At 43.1% G+C, this 23555-nt stretch overlaps 1 protein-coding gene and 1 pseudogene across 2 annotated transcripts in view; one reads left to right on the top strand and one right to left on the bottom strand.

Annotated features, from left to right (window-relative positions):
* llgl1 (LLGL scribble cell polarity complex component 1) overlaps window positions 1–23555 on the top strand; it is a 108984-nt gene that overhangs the window by 19814 nt on the left and 65615 nt on the right. The gene's annotated exons all lie outside the window — the stretch shown is intronic.
* LOC144691213 (cytochrome c oxidase subunit 6C-1 pseudogene) lies at window positions 6858–7201 on the bottom strand (annotated as a pseudogene).

Consider the following 23555-nt stretch of genomic DNA (forward strand, 5'->3'; position numbering starts at 1 on the left):
TGTCCAATTTATGCCTACTCTGTTTCCTGTTAGCTAACCAATCCTTATCCATGCTAATTTGTTACCCCCTACACCAGCTCTTTTGTGCAGTGACCTTTGTGACACCTTGTGAAATGCCTCCTGGAAATTTAAGTACAGCACATGTAGGTTCCCCTTTTATCTACATTGCTTGTTATTTCCTCAAAGAATGTCACTAAATTAGTCAAATATGCTTTCCCTTTCACAAAACCACGTTGACTCTGCTTGATTGCATTGAGATTTTCTAAGTGCCCCACTATAATCTTGATGATAAATTCCAGCATTTTTCCTATGACATGTTAAGCTAACTGACCTATAGTTTCCTGCTTTCTGTCTCCCTCCTAACTTAATAAAGGAGTTATATTTACTACTTTCCAGTCTGATGGGACCTTTCCAGAATCTAGGGAATTTTGGAAAGTTAAAACTGATGCATCTTCTATCTCAGCAGCTGCTACTTCAAGACTCTATTGTGAACTCCAACAGGACCTGGGCACTTGTAAGCTTTTAGTTCTAATAGTCTTCTTAGTACTCTTTCCCTGGTGCTTGTAATTGCTTTGTTTCAGGCTCCCTTTCACCTCCTCCTTGATACACGCTTATTTCTGAATGTTATTTGTATCCTCTACAGTGATGACAGATGCAAAATGTCTGTTCAATTCATCTGCCATTTTCTTATTTTCCATTATTAATTCCCCAGATCCACTCTGTAGAGGACCAACGTTCACTTAATTTACTCTTTTCCATTTTAAATGCCTTCAGAAACTCTTACTATCTGTTTTACACTTCTAGCTAGCTTTCTCTCGTACTCATGATTTCTCCCTTTTTTTTAGCTATTCTTTGCTGTTTTTTTATATTCTGGCCAGTCTTCTAATCTTTGTGGAATTGTAGGCTTTTTCTTTAAAGGGCAATTTTGAGGATATGAATTGAAAGTTCAAAACACTAATCTTAGACCCACTCTTCTCTCCCTCAAACTGAATGTAAAACTCAATCATGCTATGATCAATGCTACCTAGGGGTGCCTTTACTATGAGGTCATTAATTAATCCTGTCTTGTTGCACTGAATCTAGAATAACTTGCTCTCTGGTTGCCTCTAGCACATGCTGCTCTAAGAAATATCCCAAAAACACTACGAACTCATCTTCCAGGCTACCTTTGCCAATCTGATTCACCCAATCTGTATTTAGACTAAAATCACTCATTAATATAACTACCTTTCTCACATGTCCCCATTATTTCTTTCTGTATATGCTGTCTGACAGCGTAGTTACTGTTAAGGGCCCTATAAACTGCTCCCACGAGTGACCACCTACCTTTACTATTTCTCATCTCTACCCAAACTGACTCTACTACTTGATCTTTACTTAATCTTTCACTATTGTTCTAGTGTCATCCTTAATTAACAAAGCTACCCTTCCACCTTTCCTAGTTTCTTATCCTTCCTAAATGTCATGTAGCCTTGAATATTCAGGCCCCAACCTTTGACATCTTGCAGCCATGTCTCTATAATGGCTATCATAACATAACAGTTCATCTATTTTACGACTGCTATGTGCATTCAGAGTTTTTACCTCTGCCGTTTTACCAATTTTTGGAATCTCTGGGCTCATCTGCTGGCACATTAAGTTTGTATGCTCTGTCCCTTCCTGCCATGCTCGCTTCTCTTATTGCTACCTTGCTCTTTTGCTTTGTCTTCTCTTTAATTGATCACATATTCCTACACTTGATCCCTCGCCCCTGCTATTTAATTTAAAGCCCTCACTAGTTATACGACTAGTCAGAACACTGTTCCCAGCACAGTTCAGGTAAAGACCGTCCCACTGGTGCAACCCCCACTTCCCCAGTGTTGGTGCCAGTGCCCCTTAAATCGAAATACATTTTCTCCGCACCAATCTTTGCGCCAGCATTCAACACTCTCTAATTTTATTTACCCTATGCCAGTTTGCTCATGGTTTGGGTAATAATCCAGAGATTACCTTTTTGAAGTTCTGCTTTTTAATTTAGCCCTTAGCTGCTCATAACTCCTTAAACAGAGCCTCTTTCCTAGTCGTCCTGTGTCAATGGTAACTACGTGGACCACAACCACTGGATCCTCCCCTCCCTCTGCAGTACCGAGGGAGCACTGCACTGTCAGATGGAGATGAGAAGTTAAACCAAAGCTCTGCCTGCCCCCTCCAATGGACGTAAAAGATGCCAGGCACTCTTTTGCAAGGGAGCTAGCTCTGTTGTCCTGACCAATATTTGTCCCTCAATCAACATGATTAAAAAACAAATAATCTGGCCTTTATCATGCTGCTGTTCACATGACTCTTCTTCAGACGCTTCTTCACATGGATTTGAAACGTTAACTTTGTTTCTCTCTCCACAGATGCTGCTAGGCCTGTGAGTTTTTCCAGCATTTTCAGTTTTATTTCAGATTTCCAACATCTGCAGTATTTTGCTTTTATCACGTTGCTGTTTGTGGGAGTTTGCTGTGTGTAAGTTAACTGTCTTGTCCCCTACATTACTGCAGTGACAGGCTCTGCGTAAGTACTTAATTTGCTGTTGAAGTCCTGTGGCCAGTCTTTTTTTTCTACTGAGCAACTGAGATACCTGGGTAGCAAATGAGTGTATATTGGTTGTTGAGTTGAGTAACCTGCTGACACTCCCTATCATGAGGCTGAGTTTGGCTCCTTTCACTGATAGAATTATAGTGACAATCCTCTCTTACTCTGAGCAAGGGAAAAAATTGGGGTCTTTTGCCAGTGCAGCTCTGAAACCATTTGCTAACAGATATATTGGAAATGGTCCATGTTGACTGTGTTTTTCTTCTGTAGGTAAGTGCGTAGTGGTGCAGTTGACTGCCACAATTTACAACATGAACAGTCACAACTGCAGGTTTACTATCATTCTGATGGCGTTGTGCGTTTTCCATTCCTCCTGCCCCCCACCACCAGCACTGATTTCCACCATCATCGAATAGCCTGTCAACATTTAGACCTTTTCACTGCCTGTAAGGGTAGTAGAGGCAGAAACCCTCACTCCTTTAAAAGTTGTCTGGATCTGCACCTCAAGTGCCATGATCTGCAGGGCTACGGACCAAATGCTGGAAAGTGGGATAAGGCTGGGTGGTTCATTTTTCAGCTGGCGCAGAATTGATGAGCCAAGTAACCCCTTTCTGTGCCAGAAAGGTATAAGAGCAGCTGGCACTCGATACCAAGCCTTCATATGTGCTACTTCGTTGAGAGACATTTGGGAAATTGTTTTGCTGAATTGGCAATACAATAAACAGTGAATTATCTAGATTATACTAAATGCCTGTGTATGTAATCCAAAAATAGATTCAGGATTTAATATTCAGACCTTTTCTGACACACACAATCTGATTTGAAGTGGTATTTATATCACGATTGAGACTGCTGCATGAGTAAGTTTCCAAAAGGCTAAAAGTAACATGATGACATCATGGCTTGCTTTATCGATCAGTTGCACACCTGCACATCTTCAGGAGGGACTGTGCACTGATGTGCTCAATGATCCATGTAACTGGTGTAATTAGTTTTATAAGCCACCCCCAGAACATTCAGAACTCTGCACCCTGCCCGGCATATCATAAACTTCACATATCTTGCAGCAAATGTGTCCACTTGAGTTAATTTGATTGCATCTTGAATTTGGCCAGCTGTATTCAGCATGGACTGCCCTTTCCTGCTTGTCAGCATTATTTTCTTCTTGCCTTGCAAACCATGTTGCCTGAGGCTAAGCAGTCAGGTGAAATTCTGCCTCTTGGTTAGCACTACTTTGAGGGTGTGATGCAATCATTTGGGAATGGTAGCTTCTTTGGCTTTCTTCTTCTCTTTCTCTCTCTTCCCCCCCCCCCCCCCCAATTCCATTTCACCCCCATGGAATGGAATGGGGGTGAAGTGGCAAGCTCCTGCTTTCTGCTACTCAAGCAGCCACAGCTGGAGAAAAACAAACTGTTACTCAAAGTGTGTGGGCTGCTCCAATTTGGTGTCATTCACTGCTGTCTGAAAATGCAATTCAGAGATCCCCAGAGCAGTTTTTGCTGGAAGATCTTTTTGGCTCCCTTCAAAGTGGAATAAATATGCAAGAGCAACAATTTTTTAAAAAAAATGTGCACCTGCAGTTTCCTATTATAATTTGGGTACATCTTTTGCAGCATGCAGACTTTGAAAGAAATGTTTCTGGTGATCAAGGTTTCAACAGCTTGTGTCAGTGAAAGTCAATCATAGTGTTGGAATTCTGGTTTGTTTTCAAAATGGAAGTACAATCCACAGACTGCAGAGAAATCTTAATTTACTGAAAGTGTGCTGGCGGGGAGCTGTTCTTCTGTGAATAAATCTGACTCGGGTCAGTGGTGGGGAAGTATCAGGTTTCGTTGATTCTACCCTTCACACTCGTGTGCACTTTCTAACAGGAATAATCAAACGGTGAACACTGGCAGGAAATCATCTTGGGTTATGCAAGGTTGATAGAATTGTGGAACTCCTTCCTCAAAACACAGGTGGTGGCTTAATTAATCATTTTTAAATCTGAGATTGATAGATTTTTGCTAGACTAGAGTGCAAAAGGATATAGAGCCAGGTTGATAGAGTTAAAACGTAGGTCAGTGCGATCTCATTGAATGGCAGAACAGGCTTGAGGGGCTGAATGGACTGTTCCTTTGTTTCTCAGTTCCTCAGTGATCCTGGAAACTCGAGTCTTAATGTTTCAGCTCCACCCTGGACAGTGCATTTACCAAATGACCGATTGGAAGAGTCTGTGAGCATTCTTTTGAACAAATGGGGAGTCAAACAAGATGGATCAGCACATAGACGATGGTGACTTAGACTTCTGAAATCCTTGACTCTGTTGAATGAAGGACTGATTATCAATTTGAGTGGATGGTTTTGGTATTGGGGGGCAGGTGGTGGGAGGAAGAGGATAAAGGAGAAATGACCCTAGGCTTACTTGGCAGCAGGTCCACCTCCATTTTAGTTTTGACTATCGATGGGTGTGTAATGCAGTTACTCCCTGTTGAGGAAAAGATGTATATTGCACTTGTCTGAAGTTGGTATCGTTTACTGTATTTGCAAATACAGACCTATTTGGTCACTTCATTTTCCTGTTATGATAGTAGGAGAGCTGTCCAACGTGGAGTCACTCCCCTAATGCCACAGTAGGCTTAATAGAGTAGCTGGCACACATTTAATCATTGAGTGCTGAATTTACTGGATCTTTACAGGAAAGGATGTTGCAATTAATTATCCCTCGGTTAGAAAGTAAAATCGGGGCTAAGGTTTTTCCCTTGAGCCCTGTCCAGAAACCCATCCTGTGGGCTTCAGAGGAGGACAGGCTTGAGTAAATCCCCAGTAGACAGAAAAAGTAATGCCTACAGAACTGTACTTGTGCAAAGAATCGTAGCTTTCAGAAGAGGAGCATTAAATTGGGGCACTTGTAAAGTTTCTGGATGGTAATCCGTCTCAAAAACATTGTCTTGATCCTTGACTTGTAAAATGCTCAATCATGCAATGAGGTAATTGAAAGAGAGTGCCATGCTTGTGGATGTGCTTGTTGGACTTTGTGTTGCCAGAACAATACCAAGGTCCTAGAAAGCTATCTATTGACTGAGCACTGTATCTAATCTGTAGTTGCTCTGTTATGTGGTTGCCTTTATTTCCTTTCCTGTAACAAGATTACTTCCTATTATGTGGTGGAAATGGGAATGTTGAAGAACCACAATATTGTGCAATCTAGGCTGCTTGTAAAAGGAGCCTTTAAAAATTGGTAACTATCTGAAGAAAGAATATTCTAGGTTCTTTCCTTCCTATGCTGCAGGATTTGTGGTTGCAAGAGAAGCTATTGCTTGTGGCCCTATAGGAAATATGTCAAGGTGGGAAAGCAACTTCTGACTGCTCTCCACAATTACTTTCTGTTAATCTCCAAATAAAAGCTGTGATTGCTGTAATTTAAAGAATCAAACTCTGCTGGTTCTAAGTGCAGTTGACAGCAGCTCTATCCCATTTAGTCAGGAATGTGGAGGCTGGCTTGTCTTGTTGATAACTAGCCTACTGGCTGTAACAGTAGCAAACTTCTTTTAATGCAATGTAGAAGAAGTTATAGTTTCTGCTGAGATTTCAATTACAGCATTAAACTAATGGTTAGTGGTGCAATAATGCATATGGAACAGGAGTCTTTGAATGTTTTCAAGGCAGAGGTAGATAGATTTTTGATAAACAAGGGGGTGAAGGGTTACTGGGGGTAGGTGGGAGGTTACATTCAGATCAGCCATGTTCTTATTGAATAGCAGAGCAGGCACGAAGGGCTGAGTAGTCTATTCCTTCCTGCTCCTAACTTGTATGTTCGTAAGTTTCAGATTTGATCTTATTCTGAGTTGTTCTGTTCATTCCTGGGATGTAAGTATCACTGGCTAGGCTAACATTTGTTGCCCACCCTGAGTTGCCCTTGAGAAGCTGGTGGTGAGAAACATTCTTGAACCACAGCAGCGAAGGAACAGTGATATAGTTCCAAATCAGGCTGGCGTGAAAGAGAATTTGTAGTATTCTCATAAGCCTGCTGCCCTTGTCCTAGGTGGTAGAGGTCACAGATTTGGAAGGTGCTGTGGAGGGAACTAGGAGAGTTGTTGCAGTGCATCTTTTAGATGGTACATACTGCTGCCACTGTGGTGGTGGGGGAGCGAAGGTTTAAGGTAGTGGATCAGGCACTGATCAAGCTGGCTGCTTTGTCCTGCATGGTGTCAAGCTTCTTGTGTTGTTGGCGCTGCACTCAAGGCAAGTAGAGAGTATTCCATCGCACACCTGACTTGAGCCTTGTAGGTTTTTTTTAAGTCAGAAAATTGTGTTTTATTTATACATCAGGTATAGAATGCACAAAGTATATCCTTTCTTTTCCATTTCCCAGTGTGTATTGGAGGAACAATCCTGTCACTCATTCCAAGTTTCCTTTGCAAGAATTTACTACTTTGGTTTCACACTTTCAAACACACCAGCATCTCTCATGGCTTCAAATGCCCTAATGGCATATTTATAGAAGTCAGCATGCATTCTCTTCCTGGAATCGCCTACTACAAACTTGAAGGTACCAGCTATGGCAAAAGCTAGAGTAAAAGCCACAGCCAAGTGAAACTGTAGACGTTTGGCCAGCAGGCCTCTCATCACAGGCTTGGCAATCACAGCAGAAGACATGGCTTCCTCTATCCACACAGCGTTCACCGCCTGCCAGAGAAACACAGGCTTCAGGGAGTCAGGAGGTGAGTTACTCACCTCAGATTTCCCAGCCTCTGACCCACTCTTGTAGTCACAGTGTTTATATGGTTCAGTGTTCAGTTTCTGGTCAAAGGTAACTCCTGAGATGTTGATGGTTGAGGATTCGGTGACGTTAATGCCGTTGAATATCAAGGGGTGATGGTTAGATTCTCTCTTGTTGAAGATGGCCACTGCCTGGCACTTGTGTGGTAAGTATGTTACTTAGAATGTTGTCTAGGTCTTGCATGTGGGCATGTACTGCTTCAGTATCTAAGGAGTTGCAAATGAACTTTGTGCTATCATCAGTGAACTACTTCACTCTTGACCTTATGATGGAGGGAAGGTAATTGAAGCAGCTGAAGGTGGTTGGGCCTAGGACGCTACCCTGAGGAACTGCTGCAGTGATGTCCTAGGTATGAAGTGATTGACCTTTAACAGCCACAACCATTTTCCTTTGTGCTAGTATGACTCCAGCCAGTGGAAAGTTGCCCTGATTCCCAATGACTTCAATTTTACTAGGGCTCCTTAATGCCACACTCAGTGAAATGCTACTTTGATGTCAAGGGCAGTAACCCTCACCTCACTTCTTGAGTTAAGCTGTTTTGATCATGTTTGGACCAAGACTGGAATGCAGCCTAGAGTTGAGTGGTCCGGAGGAACCCAAGTTGAGCTTCCTTGAATAGGTTATTGCTGAGCAAGTGCTGCCTGATACCACTGTTGACTATATTAGTGCGGAGGACTTTGCAAGATTATCTGGGCAGGGTGTGCTTTTGTTGTTGAGGGACCATCCGATTATAGTCTTTGACTTTTCTGTAGTGGTTTGTCACAACTGAATGGCCTACATAGGCCATTTGAGAAGACAGTTAAGAGTCATCCATATTGCTGTGGGTCTGGAGTCAAATGTAGGCCAGATTGGGTGAGGATGGCAAATTTCCTTCCCTAAAGGACACTAGTGAACCAGATGAGTTTTTGTGACAATCTAGTTTTATGGTCACCAGTACTGAGGGTAGCTTTTTAACTCCAGATTTTTTTATTAATCAATTGAATTTAAATTTCACAAGCTTCCATGGTGGCATTTGAAACAGTGCCTCCTGAGCATTGTGTGCTTCATCTGCTCTTTAAGTTTCTGCCTTTCATGCTGTGATTTGAAGACCATCTGTCTGTGAAAAGGCAACCAATAAAATGTTGGATTTAAAAAACCTATGCATAAAAGGTGTAGACTGCAAGAAACTGTTCAGTAGAGAACTGTGACTGCAGAAACTGATGCAGCTTTGCAAACTAGCATTGGCTGTTTTGTATCATAGATTGCAGCCCCTTTTTGACAGCAGATCTATGACGGCTCGCTATAGGTTTTTTTTTTCAAGGAACTTTATTATAAGTGCCATATAAGTAATTACATTCTTTTAAAGATAACTTAAGTCATGTTTTTCCCCATCATTTTGTTTTTTGCTCCAGGTTATTTCTGATAGCATGGTAAGATATCTTTTGTAGAACTCTCCTGATGTTTTGGTTTAGCTACAGTGACCTGACTAGTGATGGATTGTGGCATTTGGCCAAACAAAGCATTTTGCAGGTGCTGCACAGCCGCACACTCCCCAGTGACTGATAGTCCATGAACAGCTTCTCAAATCTGGTCCAGTGACTTGCCTGAGGCCAAAGAACTTCAAGCCATATGCATGTTTCCCTTTTTAAATATACCAGTAACATTCATTTGTGTAGAGGTTGCAAAAGGTGAATATAAATCAAGTCGCTGATGTTTTCTAATGTCGCCAAATTATTACTGTTAACTCTTTTTTTTGAAACCATCTGGACTGTGAACTAGAATCCAGCTGTGCAGTTTCATAAATGAGGTGTTATTGCCATTGAAATCCCAAGCCACCTTGGCAATGGTTTGCTGTTCCTCTGGAGGTACTGCATCTTCTGTGCATTTTACTATCCTGTCAAGTCATGGGGAAAGCTAAGTGTTCAGGTTACCCCACTGCTTTCTAAAGTTATGATTTTTCAATGTTTGGCTCTGGCTGTGCCGTGAAATCTGCGCTGCACTGTAGTGCATTTTGCTGCCACGGCAGCTGCAGCATATTATATTGCAGGAGTCCCCAGTGCTTCAAGTTACTCAGCAATATAAAGACATGGACTTCACGTTTGGAAACTTGAAGCTGTTCTACTAAAAGCATTTTTTTCCCAAATAAAATCACTCTGGTAGCAGACCATAGACCATGTGGACTTACTAAATAAGTGTGTAGTGGAAAATGACTGTACGTTACATGAGTGCTCTCAATTTGATTAGTTTGTGGAAGAAAGCGTAGATGTGAGCATACAATAGAATGTAACTGATGCAAGATGGAGCTAGTTAGTAATAAGTTGATTTTGATCTTTGTTGATAGAATACTTATTCCCCCACACTCAGCACAAGTTGGAGTTGAACTGGGATACTAATGCTGATGTTCTAATCCTGCAATGTTTAAAATGCTTTGAATGGTTTGGAAATAATCAGAAGTTTCTAACAATGGGTTGGATGTAGACTGAGATTGATTATTCCATTGAAGCATAACTATTTCTGTGCTGTGGGCAGTAGAGATTTGAAACTTCTATGGAAAGCGGAGGTCAGTGTAATGGTGAAATGATGGAGAGGGTGGATGAGAGTCATGGACTGGAGGTGTTTCTGGACTTTTAAGTGCCATATAATAGGCTAGTTTAGCAAAATTTGCAGCCTGTGAGATCAGGCAGTGACAATGTGGACACAAAATTGACACACAAAGCAGTGTTGTTAACAGTTGTTTTTCAGACTGGATGGCGACTCAGTAGTGTGCCCCATGGTTCAGTATCAGAACTACTGCACCTTGATATATGAATGACCTGGACTTGTGAATATGGGACAAAATTTCAAAGTTCACATGTGGTGCAAAACTTAGAAATGTAGTTATTACATATTTCAGGCGGATGTATACTGGTGAAATGGGCAGACAAATGGCAGATTAAATTTAACGCAAAGAAATGTGAAGGGATGCATTTTGGGGGGCAAAGAATGGAGAGGTGATTTAAAAATTAAATGGTACAGTTTTTAATAGGATGCAGCAATAGAATATGGTGGTGTAATATTTGAAGCATTAAAGCTGTGAAAACATGACATCTGTCTTTACAGGTAGAGGCATAGTATAAAATAGAGTATAAAAGCAAGGATGTTATACTAAATCTTTATGAAGTACTAGTTAGGTCTCAACTGGAGTATTGTGTCCAACTCTGGGCACCATTCTTAGAAAGGATGTTGAGGTGCAAAGGAGGTTTACAGGAATGCTGCCAGGGATGAGGGAATATACAAAGAAACTGGGATTGTTCTTCACAGCAGCAAAGATTAAGAGGCGATTTTAATAGGCATTCAAAATTATAAATGGTTTTAATAGAGTAATTAAGGAGCAACAGTTTCCAGCAACAGAAGGGCTGATAACCAGGGAGACATAACAATTTTAAATCAGTATGTAATTTCATAATTCATATGTTGTAGGAATATAACCATTAGTTTGGGGATTGAAGTGTTAAATGTAAGCTAAATGAGGGGGGAAAACTTGAGAAACAGGTAAACAAACCCAAGATAATTGCCATTCAAAGGACTGTCCATTTTAGAGGTTCAGAAGTGGATGTGTAAAAACACTGAACATTGAATAATCCCTTTGAATCTTGGTAGAGACAATGGGCTGGATAATGCTCTCCCAGATCAGGAGCATTGGCCACTTTGTGGAGCATATTATGGGGCTTGATGACATTAGGCGCTGTTTACAGCATCATGCCGGTTTGCGATAATATGGTGCGTGGGCAGGCCAAAGTTGGAAACCTGCCTGCGTTATTTAAATTGCAATTCAGAAGTCAATTAAGGTCATTAATAGCCCAACTCAATGCTATAATACAGAAGGCAATAAGCCTTTAGAGTGAGAATCACGATAGGTGAATCCGCTTTTTAATGGGCAAGCTTGTTTGAGCAGGTTTTAAAACTGCAGCTGAGTCAGCTTTGCAGTTAACACTTCATTGACTGCAGGGATTGTTCATGTGAATGAACAGAGGAACTTTTTGGATATTGTTTCATCAGGAGGGCTCTCCACTGATTCAGAGGGTTCTTTTGATTATATTCCTGTCTGTTACTTAGGGGTGAAAAGTCTCTGATGGGCATTGTGGTCTCTGTTGGAGACGCATCCTCCAGTGAGCAGGAGAGAAGGCTTAAGAGGAGGAGAAGGGAACACAGGGCGGCTCAGGATACTGTCGTTTTTCAGGAAGGGAACAGAGCAGTGGCAGACCCCCACCCATTATAAAAACCCTTATTGGCGGCAAAGACAAGCTTATGATGCCCCAGGAAAATGCAGGGATTTATATACTCGCAACAGAGCGAGACTCAGTGCAGAAGACAACCCGGGCTTTCCAAGAGCTGCTGTGACGTCACTTTGAGATGCTCACAGGGGAGATCTCATCCAGCTCAATCCTCTGAAGAAGGGTCATACAGACTCAAAACGTTAACTCTGTTTCTCTCCCCACAGATGCTGTAGACCTGAGTTTTTCCAGCATTTTTTGTTTTTGTCTCAGCCAGCTGTGTTGGGACCACCTGATGTCTGTTGCATTGAAAGTAACAGTGGCATTTCTTTGCAACAGGCTCATTCCAGGCAGCCTGTGGAGATGTCGGTGAGATAACACAGCTTGCTGCACACCATTGGTACACAAGGTGTGCACAGATGCAATGTTCCGAAGAGCTGGGAATTACACTTCCTTCACACAGAATGTTCTAAGTCAAATGGGTAGAGCATAGGATTTGCAGCAATTGCCAGTTTCCCCTGGTTGTAGGGAACCATTGACTGTACGCACATAGCTAATAAGGTTCCTGCAGGGCAGCCATGCTCCTTCATTTACAGGAGGGCTTCCAGTTGATCAATGTCGTTGGTGTGCAACTGTAATCGGCAGGTCATGCAGGTGTTTGCCTGGTACCCAGGCAGCAGTCACGACTCCTAAATCCAGAGGAACTTGCAGATTCCAGACCTTTTCACTGGCGTGGATTATTTGGCGGGATGGCTACTAGGTGATGAGGGCTATCCACTGGAAAGATGACTAATGACGCTTGTGAGGGTACCCAGACCTGACACACAGGAGGTACAATGAGGGCCACGCCAGTGCGTGGGCCACAGTCTCCTAATCCGTCTCCTAAGGAGGCGATTCCAATGCCTGGACAGAACTGAAGGTGCATTACAATACTCCCTGAAACATGTGTCCCCGATACTCGTGGTTTGCTGTGTTATCCAAAGAGGAGATGCCCTGGAGGATGATGACACGCCCGATGGGGGCCAATCCTCTGAGGATGAGTGCAATGATGAGTTGAGGGAGCAGGGCGATGCTCCTGCTGATGGCCATGCCGTGATCGAATGGGTGGCGCAACACCAGGGATGTCTTAATACAGCAAAGGCTTCTATAGTACATCTTGCCACTGCTACAGAAGAGGTTTGGTGATATCTTGGCCCTCCTTTTCCCAGTGTTCAACCTGAGCTGGTCACATCACTCATATCCTGCACACAGGAGGGCAGTCTAACTGAATCTGGGGGCAGCTTTGCCCCTTCTAGAACACCTTTTCCCCTCACTCCCATGGTGCAGGCACCTATGCGTGGGAATATGTAATAAATGTACAGCTCCTCAATGCCAAAAGGTGGGAGACTTGCTGATTTTTAAAATTTCTGCTACCTATGAAGTTTGACAAGATTGGCAGAGATTAGCTAAAATTTAAATTGGCTTATAAATCTTCACTACGTATAGTAGGTGCACTTGGTCGATTATCTGGGTCACCTGACAGTGTCCTGCGCCGGGGGCCCTTTTAAAGCGCTGGTGTTACCTTGTTCCTGGGTCACAGCCTGCAGCCTCAGAGACCAGACACCCTGCCCTCCAGCACTCATTGGGTAACGGTCTGTAACCCACCCTTGTCGCTAATTGGTGGCAATTACCCCTCTTATCAGATGCCCATCGACAGTGGGCCCAGAAGTCAGAATGCCACTGACTTCTGGGTGCAGAACCTGCTGCTTCATGTGACCCTATTATTCAGCCCAAGATGTCTAAAGTTGTCTTCATAAGGAGTTTAACATATTCGTATGGGTCTAAGATCAAGTTGCAAAATAACTGGTAAACAAAGGAAGCTCTTAAAACATCCGAATACTTTAAGGTCAAAGAACCAGTTTGAAAATGGGAGGTAATTAATTTAAATCTCTATCTGGGACATCCCAAGTGTGCCATGTTGCAGGGACCAACCCTTTTTTGAGTTTAGCTGTGTGTTCTCTCAGAAACTGGCAATCAGCTTGGAAGTCTGGGAAGACAGTGGTGTATCTGCCGGCAGCCAAAACAAGGTGCATAGAAGCCATTAGGAACCACGAATGCTGCACGAGTTAGAGTCACTAAGGAATTGCAAGTGGGATCTGTGCTCAGAATGATAAGTCCAAATACATAAGAAATTCAAATTGTCACATCTGCCTGGTAAAACTAGTGGAAAAGGTCAGCAGTGGAATTCTTGCACAGAAAGCAAACTCTGGAAGTCTTAAGTGTCAGGCTGGGAAACTGAAGTGAGCCAAAGTGAATTCCTAAGAGCTGTGATACCTTGATTTGGGCTCTGGAGGAGTGAAGGAGCCTTTGAGATCCTGTAATGAATGGAGGATCTCTAGGATGGAAATGAAATAGAACAGGGAGTGTCCTGTTGAGATTTTTAGGCTTGAAGAATAAGGGCTTAGAATGTAGCATTAAGTTAGTAGTACTTTGTTTAATACTTGGACAGTAAAAGTTCTTGTTTAAAACGTGACATCTTGTGACGTGATTCTTTCACTTGATCACCAGGAGTTTGAATTTCTTTGTAAAAGTTAATGATCTCCTTCTATATCATAAGATTGGCAAAATAAACCAAGAGGGAAGATGAGTTATGATGATCTGGGATGCATGGCCTGAAAGGGTGATGGAAGTAGATTCAGTAGTAATCTTTTCTTAAAAAAAAATTGGACCTCTCCTTAAAAAGGAAAACAATTACAGGACTATGGAGGAAGAGGGTGAGTGCGACTAATTGGACTGCTCTTTCAAAGATGGGCTAAATGGCCGCCACCTGCACTGTACAGTCCTATTATTTGGACTTGTCGAGAAATTGTGCTGCAAATGTGCAGCAGGTTGGTCAGCATCTGAAATGGGCAGCTTAATGTCCTTCAGGACGCAGAGCTGTGGCACAGAACTAAACCACAGATTGTTTACAATACATTCCATTCATGTTACAGTGGGAAATTGAGAATTTATTGAGTGGGAATTTGGTGCAGAAGTGGAAGGAAGTGCTCCTTTTAATAAAATTAATTAGTTTAAAATAAACCAAGTAAATTATTTCATGGTCTTTAAATTCAAAACCAAGGTATGATAGAGATAGCAGTGCAAGAGGTTTGCTGAATCATGTGGGAGTTTGCAGAAAACAGTGTGCCTGAGAGCAATCACTTCTACAGTGAGTGTCTGCATCTTGAGGAATTTTGGCTGAAAAACTGGAGTCCAAGGTGCATTTTAAAACATTAGGGGAGTGATGGGCTGGCCTTGACATTTTGACCCAGGAAGCAGCCACGCCCCTTGGGTTTAAGTAGAGTTTAGATTTGGTTAGTGGTCAGGGACATGAGTTTGAGACGGACTCTGGCAGGTAAGGGGACTACAGATGCAGTTGTGGAGGAGCTTCAGTCTTTGTCATTGCCCAACAGGTATGACATACTTGCTACCAGTGTGGATGAGAACAAACATTGCAAGAAAGGTGGGAAAATTGATCACAGCACTGTTGCACAGGAGGCTATTCTGAAATTTGACATCCTTCCTAAAGTGTGATGCCCAGAATTGGACATAATATCCCAGCTGAGGGGCTAACCAGTGTTTTTAGAAAGATTTAGTATAACTTCCTTGCTTTTATACTCAGTGCGCCTCTCTGGAAAGCCCGAGGTCCTGTGTGCTTTCACCGCTTGATTACCTTCAAAGATTTAGATACGTACATCATTCAAGTGGGGGAGTATAAAGGAGCGTAAAAAGAAATGCGTGAAAATTGTAAGAGCTATTGCAAGTATGTAAAAAGGAAGACTTTGAAAGTAAATGTGGGTCCCTTAGAGATAGGAGAAATCATGATGGGTGTAATGTGACAGCAGAACTATTAAACAACTATTTTGATAACAAAGACAAAACTGGAAAGTGTGGGGAACCAAGGGTCTAATGAGAGTTGAAGAACTTAAGGTGATTAATAACTTGTAGTTATATAGTGCTCCTAATATAATAAAACATTCCAAGGCGCTTCAGTGTTATAAAGTAAAATTTGACATCGAGCCATATAAGGTGATACTGGGTAGATGGCCAAAAGCTTGGTCAGAAGTTTTAGAAGCATAGAAAATAAGAGCAGGCGTAGGTCATTCGGCCCTTCAAGCCTGCTCCCCCATTCAATATGATCATGGCTGAGCCTCTATCTCAACGCCATATTCCTGCTCTCTCCCCAAACCCCTTGATGCCTTTAGAGTGCAGAAATCTATCTATTTCCTTTAAATATATTCAGTGACCTGGCCTCCACAGCAATCTGTGGTAGCGAATTCCATAGGCTCACCACCTTCTGAGTGAAGAAGTTTCTCATCTCAGTCCTAAATGGCCTACTCCATATTCTGAGGCTGTGACCCCTTGTTCTATCCCACCACCATCAACCGCCCCCCAGCCAGAATTTTGTTTCAATGAGATCCCCTCTCACCCTTTTAAACTCCAGTGAATACAGGCCTAGTCAACCCAATCTCTCCTCATACAACAATCCTGCCATCCCAGGAATCAGGAGCATCTTTGAGGAGAGAGACAGAGGGAGTTAGGAAGGGAATTCCAGAGCTTTGGGCCTTGACAGCTGAAGGCTTAGCCACCAATGTTGGAGCAGTTAAAATTGAAGATGCTCAAGAGGCCAGAATTAGTTGAGCACAGGTGTCTTTGAAGGCTGTGGGACTGGAGGAGAGAGGCCATGGAGGAATTTCAAAAGAAAGGTGAGAATTTTAAGATCAAGGAGAGAATTTTAAGATCAAGGAGTTGATTACCTGGTGACCTGTATAGGTGAATGGAACTTGCTGTGAGTAAGGACACGGGCAGCAGAGTTTTGGGTGACTTCAAGATTAGAGGACAGAATGTGGGAGGATGACCAGGAGTGTGGGAATAGTCATCCAGACATAACTGGCACGGATGTGGGTTTCAGGAGCACGTGAGCTGAGGCAGGACTGGAGTTGTACAGTGTTAGGTGGAAGTAGCCTTGGTGCACATATGTGGTCACAAGATCATATTGGGATCAATTTTTTTACTTCATGGGATGGGGGTGTCTCTGGAAAGACATTTATTGCCTAGTCCTACTTCCCCTTGAGAAGGTGGTGGCAAGTTGCTCTCCAGAACCACTGTAGCCTATGAGATGTAGGTGCTGTTGGAGAGGGAGTTTGACTTTTGACCCCACATCAGTGAAGGAACAATGATGCATTTCCAGTATCTATCCTAATATAGACTAGGATAATAGTATAAGGACAAAGAGGGGCAGGAGTTCAGGAGACTTTTCATGACCAGTATATTACCAACCCAACAAGGAGGGAGACATTTCTGGATTTGGTTCTGGGGATGAGTTGGGCCAAGTGGATTGGGTTTCAGTTGGGAGCCTTTAGGAAACACTAATCATCATATCAAGCTTTAGGTTAATCAGGGAAAAGACAAGTAGCAATCTAAGGTAAAAATACTAAATTGGTGGAGGGTTAATTTTAGTGGAGTGAGAATGGATCAGGCTTGGGTAAATTGGAATCAATTATTGGCAGGCAAAGCTGTAACGGAACAGCAGGCTGCCTTTTTAAAGAGGTGGTGGTTTGGCTGCAGTCAAGGTATGTTCTCACATGGGGGAATAATAGGGCAACCAATACTTCCTGGATGATGAGTAAAATGAAGCAGAGAAAAGGGGCATGTAACAGCTGTTAGGTTGATAATTCCAGTGAGAACCAGGCTAAATATAGTTCAAAAGAATAGTGAAAAAGGAAATCTGAGAGGCAGAGAGTATGAAAAGAGGATGGCAGTTAACAAAAGAATCCAAAAGACACTTAATATTTTTTTGATGATGTGTGGGCCATTTAGGAACAAAAAAGCAAAACTACGCATGGAGGCAGAGGGCATGGCTGAGATGCTAAATGAGTATTTTGCATCTGTCTTTGCCGAGGAAGAAGATGCTGCCATGTCATTGAAAGTGACATACTGGATGGGCTAAAAGTTGATGGAGGTATTAGAAAGGTTGGCTGTACTTGGTGCTGATAAGTCACCAGGACCAGTTGGGATGTATCTGAGGAAAATGGGGGAAGCAAGGGTGGAAATTGTGGAGGTACTGGCCATAATCTTCCATCCTCTTTGGAAATGGGGATGGTGCCAGAGAACTGGAGAATTGCAAATGTTACACCCTTATTCAAAAAAGGTTGTGCCGATAAACCCAGCAACTGTAGGCCAGTCAGTTTAACCTCGGTGGCGGGAAAGCTTTTAGGGAAGATAAGGGGGCAAAATTTATAGAAAGTTTCCATGTTTGGTCCAATGCTATGAGACTTCATGGGTTCTAGAGAAAATGTTGCTGGCTCCCAGGGCCACTTCCTCCATCTGTACACCAGTGTCAACTCTTAGTGGGTTTGTCCTGCCAGTGGATAATGTCTGGGACATTGACTGTAAAGTATGATGCGCTGAGTATGACTGTCAGGTTGTTGCTTGACTAGTCTTAGGGTAGCTCCCTGAAATTTTGGCACAAGTCCCCAAATGTTAGTGAGGGTGACGTTGCACAGTCAGGGTGTGCCTTTCATTTTCAGTGCCTCACTTGATATCTGTTGGTCCATCTAGTTTTATTCATAGACTTTCAATAGCAGTTTGGTACAACTGAGTGGCTTACTATGCCATTTCAGGGGGAAGTTGACCACCTTGCTGTGGGTCTGGCAGACTGGGCAAGGATAGTAGATTTACTTCACTTAAGGAGATAGTGAACCAAATGGGTTTTTAACAACAATCCAGTAGTTTATGATCATACTATGACTAGTTCCTTTGCCTCCGTCGTATCTGTTCTGATGATGCCACTTTCAAAAACAGTTCCTCTGACATGTCTTCCTTCTTCCTTAACCGAGGTTTTCCACCCACGGTGGTTGACAGGACCCTCAACCGTTTCCGGCCCATCTCCCGCGCATCCGCCCTCACACCTTCCTCTCCCTCCCAGAAACATGATAGGGTCCTCCTTGTCCTCACCTATCACCCCACCAGCCTCCGCATTCAAAGGATCATCCTCCGCCATTTCCACCAACTCCAGCATGATGCCACCACCAAACACATCTTCCCTTCACCCCCCCCCCCCCCCCCCCCCGTGGTATTCCGCAGAGATCGTTCCCTCCGGCACACCCTGGTCCACTCCTCCATCACCCCTCCTACACCTCAACCCCCTCCCACGGCACCTTCCCATGCAACTGCAGAAGGTGCAACACTTGCCCCTTTACTTCCCCACCTCCTCACCGTCCAAGGCCCAAACACTCCTTTCAAGTGAAGCAGCATTTCACTTGCACCTCCCTCAATTTAGTCTACTGCATTCGTTGCTCCCAATGCAGTTTCCTGTACATTGGAGAGACCAAACGCAGACTGGGTGACCGCTTTGCAGAACACCTTCGGTCTGTCCGCAAGCATGACCCAGACCTCTCTGTCGCTTGCCATTTCAACACTCCACCCTGCTCTCAAGCTCACGTGTCCGTCCTTGGCCTGCTGCATTGTTCCAGTGAAGTTCAACGCAAACTGGAGGAACAGCACCTCATCTTCCGACTGGGCACTTTATAGCCTTCCGGACCGAATATTGAGTTCAACAATTTTAGATCATGAACTCTCTCCTCCATCCCCACCCCCTTTCCGATTTCTCCCCCCCCGCCCCCCTTTTTTTTCCAATAATTTATATAGATTTTTCTTTTCCCACCTATTTCCATTATTTTAAATGTATTTCCTTCCATTGTTTTATCTCTACCTTTTAGCTTTTTTTGATTCCTTCACCCCACCCCACCCCCACTAGGGCTATCTGTACCTTGCTCGTCCTGCTTTCTACCCTTAATTAGCACATTCCTTAAATAATATCAGCACCTTCAACACCTCTTTGTCCTTTTGTCTGTGACATCTTTTGGTTATCTCCACCTATCACTGGCCCTCTATCCAGCTCTACTTGTCCCACCCCCACCCCCTTAAACCATCTTATATTTCGCCTCTCTTCTAGTTTTATTTAGTTCTGTTGAAGGGTCATTTGGACTCGAAACGTTAACTGTGTTCCTCTCTGCAGATGCTGCCAGACCTGCTGAGTTTTTCCAGGTATTTTTGTTTTTGTTTTGGATTTCCAGCATCCGCAGTTTTTTGCTTTTAATTGGCTGAATTTAAATTGGGATTTGAACTCGTGCCTTCAGATCATTAGTCCAGGTCTCTGGATTACAAACCCAGTAACATTACCACTATGCTTCTGGTGCTGTGACACCAAGGTTGCGAACAGTCTCGTTCAGCTTCAGACAGTTTGGGGGGGTGGGAGAGGTGTGGATGGAGTTGGTACAAGGAAATGGATTTTAAATATCAGCGAAGGAAAAGTACTGGAGAAAATAAACAAAAACACAAAGTGCTGGAAAAACTCAGGTCTGATAATTCTGTTTCTCTCTCCGCAGATGCTAATGTTTCAAGTCCATATGACCCTTCAGAGCTAAAGAGAAGTAGAAATGTGATTGAATTTATACTGGTTAAGTGGGGTGGAACAGGTGAAGCAAGATAGAAGTTCAGTGATAGGTGGGGGGCTAAGGAGAAATTGACAAAGATGTCATGGACACAATACAAGGGGAGTGTTAATGGTAGTGGTGAAGACTAAAGGAGGTGCTGATAGTGGCATAAAGGTAAGAAAACAATGTATTAATGGCAGGACATGGGTTAGCACTCTGTGAATGAACAACATAGAAACAATTGACAAATGGCCCTGGGGGTGAGGTTGGGGGGGAGGGGGTGGTGAGGTGGTTGGGGGAAAAATGATTGATTTAAATGAATAAAAATAAATTTGAAAAAGGATTTTAAAAAAGAAAAAAAGGGTAAATATAGAGGAGAGAGTGCTCACGACCTGAAGTTGTTAAACTCAATGTTAAGACCAAAAGGCTGTAAAGTGCCTAATCGGAAGATGAGGTGCTGTTCCTCCAGTTTGTGTTGGGCTTCACAGGAACATTGCAGCAGGCCAAGGACAGACATATGGACACGAGAGCAGGATGGTGTGTTGAAATGGCAAGCGACAGGAAGGTCTGGGTCATGCTTGTGGACTGAGTGAGGGTGTTTTGCAAAGCGATCACCCGGTCTGCATTTGGTCTCCCCAGCGTAGAGGAAACTGCTTTGGGAGCAGCGAATGCAGTAGACCAAACTGAAGATGCGAATAAAGGACTGCTTCACCTGAAAGGAGTGTTTGGACCCTTTTACTTCCTCCCTCCTCATAGTCAAGGGGCAGGTGTTGTACTTTCCGTGATTGCATGGGAAAGGAATGAGGTGGTGGAGGAGTGGACCAGGGTGCCACAGAGGGAACAGTCCCTTCAGAATGCTGATGGTCAGGGGGATGATGGGAAGATGCGTTTGGTGGTGGCATCATGCTGGAGTTGGTGGAAATGGTGGAGGCTGGTGGAGTGAAAAGTGAGGATGGGGGGGTGGGGAGAGAGGATGGGACCCTATCATGGTTCTGGGAGGAAGGAGCGAGGGCAGAGGTGTGGCGGATGGGTCGGCACTGTCCCACAGTTGGGGGAAGACCTCAGTTAAGGAAGAAGGAATACCTATCAGAAGCACTGATTTTGCAACGTGACGTCATTAGAACAGATGCAATGGAGGCAAAGGAACTGAGAATGGGATGGAGCCCTCGGAGGAAAGACGTGAGGAACTGTAGCCAAGGTAACTGGGGAGACACTGGCATAGTGATGATGTCGCTGGACTAGTATTCCAGAGATCCAGGCTAATGCTCTGGGGACATGGGTTCAAATCCTACCATGGCAGCTAGTGGAATTTGAATTCAGTTAATAAACCTGGAATATAAAGCTAGTCTCAATGATAGTGACCATGAAACTACCTTTGATTGTCACAAAAACCCATCTTATTCACTAAATGTCCTTTAGGGAAGGAAATCTGCTGTCCTTAACTGGTCTGGCCTACATGTGACTCCAGATCCACAGCAATGTGGTTGACTCCTAACTACCCTCTGAAATGACCTAGCAAGGTCAATTCAAGGGCTATTGGGGATAGGCAACAAAAGCTGGCCTTGTCAGTGACACCCACGTCCCATGAAAGAATCAAAAAAAAACTGGGAGTCAGTGGGCTTGTGATGAATATTGGTAGACAGTTTCACCAGAAACTGAGATGAAGAGGTCAAGGAAGGGAAGGGACGCGTCAGAGGTAGGCCATGTGAAGGTGACAGAGGGGTGGAAATTGGAAGCAAAATCTATTAAATGTTTCCAAGTCCAGACGAGGGCATGAAGCAGCACCAATACAGTCATTGATATACCAAAAAAAGAGTTATGGGTGAGGGCTGGAGTAGGATTGGAACAAGGAATGTTCCACGTACCCCACAAAAAGATAGGCATAACTGGGGCCAATGCGGGTACTCATAGCCAAAATAATGTCTTTCCAAACTGACACATTCCTTGGACCTGATCGCCTACACTCTAGGGATTTAAGTGGTGGTTACAGAGATGGTGGATGCATTGCTTTTGATCTTGTAGAGCTCCCTCGATTCTAGAATGGTCTCCATGGTTTGGAAGATAGCAAGTGTGACCGTGTTACAAAAACGAGAGAGAAAATGGGGCATTCGACAAATCTAGGCTGCTAAAGAAACCAGGGGAAAATAACTGCACAGACTACAGAACACTTAGTCCAATGAGTCATAGACTTAAAATCCTATTGAGTAATCCCTCTCAGACAAAAGAATATAATTCAAATATAATTAGAAAAGAAGCCAGTGGAATACAAAATGGCTTTATATCTGGCAAGGGATCTAGGGAAGGGATCTTTAATATGAGCACTATCTGTGAGTGATACTATAAGATGGATAAAGAAGTGTATGTTCATTGACTATGAAAAAGCATATGAAAATCATGGAAAGCTTATCGAATGTCAGAAGAACATACGAACGAATGAGACACCCTCAAGATGAGTAAGAAATTTGTACTGGAATCATAGAGCTTTTATGTGAATGGTAAAGACAAATGCCGATGAAATACAGATCAAACAAAGAGTATGTCAGGGTTGTGTTTTATTGACATACTACTTTAATCTCTATACTGAAGCTATATTTAGAAGAATTGAACACCTTGAAGGGATAAATATTAGTGGTGGAAAGATAAATAACCTTGGTTATGCAGGTGGCATTGATGGCTGAGACTAGAGACACATTCGGGATTAAAGATGAAGTTAAAGAATTGTGTGAAACTGAGCGTTAAGAAAACCAAAATAGTAGCTATTAGTAAGAAGCCCTCAAAACCAAAAGTGACAATCGCAGTTGACTGAACCAGTGTAGAAAGTGGACAAATATTTGTAACTTGTCAGATAATTACAGAAGATGCTCAATGTGACACTGAAATTATCAGAAGAATTGAAATAGCAAGAGGCGCTTTTGACAAAATGAACAACAGTTTTCTGTGTACAAGAAAGCATTTGCTCAAATGTTATGCCTGGTCAATGGTTGTGAAACCTGGAGCCTAGGCAACCAAATAATCAAAATTCTCAAAAAGTCTTTGAAATATGGGCATTCAGAAGATAGCTTGGAATACATTGGAAAGAGAGAGTAAATAATGAGAATGTCCTAGGAAGAATGAAGTCCAGAAGAGTCATGATAGACATCACCAGCTGAAAACTGAGATTTGTTGATTTTTGGACTTGAAGGCAATCAAGGGTTATGGGGTCAAGCCGGAAAGAGGAGTTGCAGGCCAGCCATGACCTTGTTGAATGATGAAGCAGTTTTGACCATTTGGCATACTCCCAAATTTTTATTTTCTTTATGCTCCTAAATACTGGCGATAAGAATGATAGAGTTCCTCCTTTGGCAATGATAAGTCTACATAATTAGTCCACTATAGGGTAGATTTTTAAAATTCTCTCATGAAGTGGACATCGCTGGCAAAGCCAGCATTTGTTGCCCAGTCCTAATTGCCCTTGAACTGACCTTGCTAGGTCATTTGAGGGCTGTTGAGAGTCATCCACATTGCTATTCGTCTAGAGTCACATGTAGGCCAGACCAGGGCAGGATG

This window comes from Cetorhinus maximus, chromosome 15 (genome assembly GCF_964194155.1).
Source record: "Cetorhinus maximus chromosome 15, sCetMax3.hap1.1, whole genome shotgun sequence".
In the NCBI taxonomy this organism is placed as follows: Eukaryota; Metazoa; Chordata; class Chondrichthyes; order Lamniformes; family Cetorhinidae; genus Cetorhinus; species Cetorhinus maximus.